The 7,735-nt window shown below is 39.6% G+C and overlaps 1 long non-coding RNA gene across 1 annotated transcript; it reads left to right on the top strand.

Annotated features, from left to right (window-relative positions):
• Window positions 1–382: 382 nt before the first annotated feature.
• On the top strand, window positions 383–7,232 carry LOC142391467 (uncharacterized). Its single transcript, XR_012770578.1, has 3 exons — window positions 383–471; window positions 5,661–5,777; window positions 6,961–7,232. It is a non-coding gene; the product is annotated as an uncharacterized LOC142391467 (long non-coding RNA).
• Window positions 7,233–7,735: the final 503 nt, after the last annotated feature.

Genomic DNA, 7,735 nt, shown 5'->3' with positions numbered 1-7,735 from the left:
AGCTTGTCTAAGAGGGCTCAGGCCGTGTTGAAGAATAAAGGTGGTCGGACCAATTATTCACTTCCAAGTTTATTGTAATTGTACAAACTCTGTTACTGTCATACTATATTTACATCTATGTTTGCCAATGTGTCAGTAAATCGCTGCAACTATTTCCTGGTTTTTCAGCAATATGTAAATGAACAAGGTGTGGGTCAAGACCTTTGCAGAGTTCTTTACATACAAGTGCATGCGATAGTTTATAGACACTTGATGTTTTGTTAAACACCATGTTGTGAATAGGATCTGTGTACAGAGGTCCTTATTTCCGTGCGAAACACAGTGATTCATCATGTTGACATGTAATCCGTTGCCGTGGTTTCTTAGATTGTGGGCGATGCTGTGGGCTGGGGCTTCGTGGTGCGAGGCAGCAAACCCTGTCACATCCAGGCTGTGGACCCTGGTGGACCTGCAGCTGCTGCTGGCATGAAGGTAAAACCAGAACGGACTAAATGGAAAAAGCAGTGGGAGGGGAAAAAATCTTTCTGGTGGCGAAAGAATAACATTTCAATAATGATTTGAGGCGTTGATTGATATTGATGAAATAAAAAACTTTTAAAGCATAATGAAAATGATCCAGCCACCCGAAGATATCCCCCAGCCACTGAGAAACTATTATTTTTTGTTTTTGTTTTCCCTAAAAAAGAAGTGATGTGTTTTTTTGCTTTTTTTTAAGTAACCGCTAGTGATGTGTCGGTCGCGAACGATCCGGCTCGAGCCGGCTCTTTGAAGTGAACGACAGGAAAAAAACGGCTCCCAAATAGGATCCCAAAACGGCTCCCATTGTGGAGCCGTTTTTTTTTCAGTATCTCGCTGTCTCTCCGCCTCCCTGTCGTTGCGCTTGTGCTCTGCAATTGCCACAGAGCCGACAGTTTTTTCCCCACATCGTTTTTTTTGTCCTTCGGTGCCTCGCTGTCTCTCCCCTCCCCCTCCCCCTCCCTCTCCCTCTCCCTCCCTTAAACACCTTAAAACTTAAAAACAAAAAGCTTAAACACCTGGTGTTTCTCAACGCCAATCTGTAAGTCTTTGAGCGATTTAATACAGTGAGTTCTTCATCTCTAGTGGTTCAAAACTTGTTGTTCACATGTTTTTTATCCTTCATAGTTTTATACTTTAATTTAATAGCACTGTATTTGATATTTGTATTGTGGCACCTTTTTTGTTATGTAGCTGCTTTGATACTTTTTCATATTGTAGTGGGTGTTTGTATTTATAACCGTTTACTTTATTTAAAGTTATTTTTGTGGAAGTGGTGCTATTTTGTAAAAATTTAAGTGGTTATAATCAAACTTTTACTCATAAAGCATTGTCATGCAGCATTTTTACTCATCATAAGTGCTTAACAATGTCAATAATGAAACAAAAAGTTATAAAATTAGGTTTAAGCTATAAATTAATTAATAATGTAAAATATATATATATGGGGAGCCGTTTGGGAGCCGAAAGAGCCGGCTCTCCACATTTAAGATGAGCAATTAGAGCCGCATCTCGAAAAAGAGCCGAAAATCCCATCACTAGTAACTGCAGTGATTATTGTCATGTTTGAATTAAAGCATGTGAGTTGAAGTTTGTGGAAGATGAGGAAGGAGGTAGATGTGGAACAGTTTAAGTATCAACACAAAAAGAGGAAACGGTCAGTGGAAATAATATCAGTTCTGCTTACTCTTATTACCATGGAAACATCTACTGTATCATGGTTCAAGTTGGTCATAAACTTCTCATTGCTAATATTTTTTTATGTGTGTGATTTGTCCTTTCGAAGGCATGGTGGACTGATTTTGAAACTTTCTTTGTGAGTTTATCACAATTCAGTCTTTAAAGCTGCAGTCTGCAGGATTTGTTGTTGTCATACGTAAAGTCCTAATTTTTGGCATTTTAAGAGTTTACATGATCTATCAGAACGCTTGAAGTTGAAAACGGTGACCTCCGTAGTCGCAAAATGCAAGAAATGCTTATTTTTTAACCGAAAAATAAAAAGTTATTCAACTTCCTGTCCCGCCCCATCAAAACACATGAGAACTCGTGCACGTAGACGTGCACGCCAGATGCGCGTACACGACTCCTCATTCATCAACTCACCTGTCATTTGCGATCATGGAAGACACAGTAAGTAGACTAGCCCGTAATGAAGTTCAATAGTCCAGATAAATAAGCGTGGGGACGAGCCTACCTTGTATCGCACGTGCACAATCGGTGATTGACAGGTAGCAGAGCCCAGCTCGTAAACCTGATTGGTTACCTTTTACCGGTCCGGTCTGCAATTTTGTAAACAAACCTGCTGGCTTTGGAGGGACCTAGCGGGACATATAGGGGACCTAGAGAACTCTTTTTATTTTGTATTGGGGTATTTAATGTACTACTTTCAGAATCCCCGGACAGTTCCAGGCATTATGCTTGAAAAAGAGTTGCAGACTGCAGCTTTAAGAGCGAAGCTGAAGAATCTGAATATTGGGTTAGATTTATCACATTCTTTTTTGCCTTAAATTGCTGCAGTTCTGGTGTGCAGCAGTTTGTTAGGACCTCACCCGTTTATTTGCTTGCACTTCCCAGTAGGTAACTCCCATTTCCCCTCACCTGTATAGTTTTAGTGATGTGTGATGAGTCAAGAACACAATTAAGATGATGAGTTACTGAGTTTGTAAAGAGTTGCCACTTCCAGGTAAAAGACCAAAGGAGAGGTGTACACCCACTGTACTCTGACTGCATGTTGTAAAAAACATTAATTTCTCATCACCCACACACGCTCACAAACGTTTTAATTTTGGTCTGTGTGTCTCTTTTTCCATCACACACAGACACACGTCAACGTTGCCGTTGGAGCACTTATCTAACTGTCGGATACATTATTTCTGAGCTTAATCAGATGCACTTTCTAAAGCAGAACATAGAGCAGGGTGTCTGTCTCACCTCATGTCCATTTATTCTGAATGCTTCACCATTACAATACGGATTCAGAAAATAATAGGTCCCGGTATTGTATTTTTATAACATGGACAAAAGAGTCTCTTCACCTCACTATAAAATAAATTTTAGGCATAAAATTAAAAATGTGACATCTTAAACGTGAGATATTAAATGAAGAATACTTCCATTACACTTTAGATGCACACAGTCATGAGATGTTGAGAAAAATCGAAAAAGATACCAAGGAGTAGTTTGACATTTGGAAACCTCACTTGTTAGTACTCCTGGAATCTTGTTGTCACATTGAGGTTGCCAGGCAACCACTGGACTTCTGCAAGCCATTGCTCCTGGCTGTGATCCAGGCATGTATCACACTGTGAAACCACAACTCGTTTTTGGCTAATAAAACCCCAGCATCATGCTAAGCTGAGCCAGCTGTCTCCTAGCTTTAAGGTATCAGTGGTATCAGTCTTCTACTTTCTCAGTGAGGCTGGGCTTTTATTATTGTAAATGCAACATGCAGTATATAGACTGCATTCAGCCTAAATGTGCTGTCTTGGCTCATCTATTACCTGAGTAGTTTTGCTATGAGTGGCTCACCTTTGCCTTTTTCAGCTGCCATGTCTTTTCTTCATATCCTTTTCCTTGTCTTTTCTTTTTTCTGTTTTTAACACTCGGCACAAGGAGTCATTAAGTTCTGCTGGACCCCAGCCAAGACCAACAACTCAAGGGCCTGAAAAAAGAATAGCAATGGCAGAGAGACAGGAGGGGGAGGTGTAAGGAGAGAGTTAAACAGGTTTATAGGAAACCTAGAACAGAGAAAGTCATCAGCTGGTGTGAAGATAAAGTATCTTTATATCTCTTAATCCATCTGTCACCTATTCGCCTTTCTTTTACTGAAATATTGAGGGGGGTAGTACATCTTTTCGCTGTAAAAACTATCACGATATGTACATAAAGCATCTACATGTACGCAAGAGATAATTTATGAATGGCTGCTCTCTTTGTTTGTGATACTTCTTGTGCTGTAGAGTCCACGAAACATCTGTAAAGGTTTTTCTTCACTCAGTTTTTCCTCACTCAGCTGTTTCTGTCTGTCCTTTGATTTAAAAACAAATATAAGTATGTGTGTTCATTTACATGTATCATGCTTTTAGGGCTCTTGCCAGCAAAGAATCAGGACTGTTCGCATATGCCCGTATCTTCTCTTGAAGACCTGAGGCAAGATAACTAAAAGAAGTTTACACACAGAACTATGTGCGGACCTTTTTCTACCCACAAACTGGTATTTATAAAGGAACAATTTGCTGTGAGAATGTGTGCTTCTCGTGCATTCTTCAGACCATGTGCAAACACGTTTTTATAGCAGTGCAACCCTGATATGAGGTTGAAACAGAAAAAGAGGCCACATCATTTACCATAAAACAAATCAGACAATTTCATGGAGCTTGCTCAGTATGGTAGTGGTAAAAGGGTAAAAGGTAAAAGTAAAAGGGTTGAATGACATATTTAAAGTGTCTTCAAAGGCTGAGATATATATTTTTTTCGAGAAAATTTAAGGAGGGTGTTTTCAAGCACTTCTTAGGTTTTTAAAAAGATTGTTTTTTAACAACACCTATGATCTGAATGATTAAAAATCAGCTCAGACGAGGTGTTTTAATTTAATCTGGAACCTGCAGCGTTGCAGCACTGTTGATTTATTGATAAGAACAGCGGAGTTCAGGTGTGGCAGAAGAGTGAACTCGGTGTGTGTCCTGGTGTTGTTTAGAATCACTTATCACTTCATGTCAGTCAGCCTTCATGCTGTTGACTTTGGAGCTATGATTATGCTCACTGACTCTCCCTGTGTTTGGTTGCTTTTTATGAACTTTATCAGTTGTGATTGGAAGAGTAATAAAAAGAAAGAAAAAAAACCCCAAAACAATCTAGTATCAAGAGTATCAAGACCCAAACCAAAGGCTATAAACATGCTCCCTATGTGTAACAAAAAAATTATTTGTTGGAACTGTACACTAATGCTGAGCTCTAAGAAATGTTAAAAAAAGAATCCAGATAATCATCAATCAGAGAAAAATGAATAGAAAAAAGACATGAAAGTAGTAGATTTATGGATTGTGTTGGGGCGGATTTATCAGATGATTGTGTGCTTGTTGTTGCATAAAAAAATGCCTGTTAAATCACCAATGTCATTTGTTGAGATTGTTTTATGTTGCCAAAAGTCAAACCCAAAGCCATTCACTTCACTGGCACATACAAAAAGGATAGCATCAAATCTGTGTCTAAACTGAATAAACAGAGTGTATACATCAAATATTAATCTGTTTAGAATAATGCCAATAATCTGTGGGCTGAAGGGATGACTCTAAAGGAGCCAGCCTAATTTTGCAGCTTTATGAATAGTTTGAACTGATTTCAGTGATGATCCAGAGCCATCGTTTGTAATTTCATAAATAAGTAAAGACATGTTCACACAGCAGCATTAATCTTTACGTTTGTCACATTCCAGAAACCCGACAGCATCGTCATAGCTTTAAAACAAAGCAGCTGTCAAACTTTTCAAGTCTTTTGTAACTGATACTACAAGAAGAGTTTTTTTTTTTTTTTTGGGGGGGGGGGGGGGGGTATTCCTTTATTTCTCACAATCTTTCATGTTTGTACTGTTTATCCTTTTATTTCACAAGCCAAAGAAGCTCTCCCGTTTGTCTGTCTGTTTCCAGGTGTGTCAGTTTGTGGTGTCTGTGAATGGACTGAATGTCCTCTGTCACGACTACCGGACCATCAGCAACCTGATTCTGACCGGACCCAGGAAAATCGTCATGGAAGTGATGGAGGAGGTACAAGTTTGACAACAGTTACCAGAGAAAACCTCATACATGTGAAACAAAAAAAAGCAGTAAAAAATATAGGGACTAGAAAGTCTAGTACATGACCTCAAGGCCACATCTACAGAGAATCTTGGATGACTTGAAACGCAGCTCCCACGATCTCTTGTTTGGACAAGGTGAATGATTAAGAAACAGGGTGTGTTTCAGAATAAATGACTCAAGAGAAACCGTGCGGGCTGTTCTGGATTTTTTTAAAACTTTGACAGGGAAAGCACAGGGGCCATATCTTTTGTGATCAAAATGTTTCCATGTACACACAAAGACTGCCAGTCTGAATAAGAACGCTCCAGACTTCCTTTGTGGAGTAGCAAAACACGCGTGTCCTCTATGTCCTCTATTACCAACCAGGCCAGAAATCTGGGTGTAGTGGTGGACCCAGACCTAAATTTGGAAAAACACATTAAGGCAGTAACAAAGTCAGCCTACTATCACCTTAAGAATATATCGAGGTTAAAGGATCTGATGTGTCAGCAGGACCTGGAAAAACTAGTCCATGCATTCATCTTTAGTAGGCTTGATTACTGTAACAGCATCTTTACAGGTCTACCTAAAAAGTCCGTTAGACACCTGCAGCTCATTCAGAACTCTGCTGCTCGAGTCCTCACTGAGACCAAAAAAGTGGAGCACAACAGTCCAGCTCTGAGGTCTTTACACCGGCTGCCTGTCCATCAGAGGATAGACTTTAAAGTTCTGGTGCTGGTCTATAAAGCTCTGAATGGTCCAGGACCAGAACACATCAGGGACCTCCTGACCCAGTATGAACCTTCCAGACCCCTCAGCTCATCTGGGTCCGGTCTTCTATCAGTTCCCAGCAAGTGAACAACAAGAGATGTCAGAGAGCGCACCGACCACCGAGGCCAATGCTGAAAGGTTTTGAAATCTGAACAAAAGTCATCCTGATCCGCTCCAGCATTTAATGGGTTTCTTTCTTTGCTCACACTCCAAGTCCAAGTTCATAAAAATTCGGCTTGATAATTTAAGCACAATATTGCAAACAAATGCACAAACGGTGCTAATCACATAACCTCTTTGGCAGAGGTTATTCAATAATAATTGATAGAAGCGCTCGATGTAGGTACATAATCTATATATAATTTTTTTTTGGGGGGGGCTTTTTATGCCTTTATTATAGGAGAGTGAAGAGAGACAGGAAGCAAGGGGCAGAGAGAGGGAAACGACACACAGCAAAGGGCCATCCGATGCAAAATTTGAACCGGGGCCACAAGGACCACAGCCTCTGGAGTGTCTGCTGTACCCACTACGCCACAGACCGCCCCTATGTATAATTTTGTAACTACAATCTCACAGCTACTGATATTAGATTAGTTTTGATTTGTTTTTTGTGTATCGGCCAAATAATAAAACAGTGACCTCACTTAATTTCTTATGATGTCCAGCTGTGAAGTTTTTGTTTTGAATTCCTTATGCTTTCCTTAAATCCTTAAAAAAAAATGTTATTCACATCCAGAGAAATGATCTGATTTGCCGGATACAACACAATATTTACTCTATGTTAATAGACTGCCATCACATGCTCCCACACACAGATCATATCTGAAACGAGACCGTTGTTAAATGATTCTCTCATTGCTTATAAAGTCAGTTTGTGATCTTGAGTTTTGTTTTAGTTCAAACTACGACAATTAATAGATACTTAGACACCTACTAAGACCTAAAGTAAAATTAGAACAGCGAAACTGAACAAATTCAGTAAAGTGAATTTGTGCCGATTCCAAATGTGACCTATTTGTAGTTTTCCTGCTGCTTTAATGTCATAGGCAGTGAAATGCATGGATACTGTAAATAGATTCATATGTAGCTTTATCTTTTGATCCAGAGCACTTCCTCAGTCTGTTGACTTGTAGAACTGATTAACCAGACGAATCCTTTTAGATGTAAGTACACTT

The sequence above is a fragment of the Odontesthes bonariensis genome, chromosome 11, assembly GCF_027942865.1.
Source record: "Odontesthes bonariensis isolate fOdoBon6 chromosome 11, fOdoBon6.hap1, whole genome shotgun sequence".
NCBI lineage: Eukaryota > Metazoa > Chordata > Actinopteri > Atheriniformes > Atherinopsidae > Odontesthes > Odontesthes bonariensis.
This window is presented reverse-complemented; position numbering and strand designations above follow the sequence as displayed.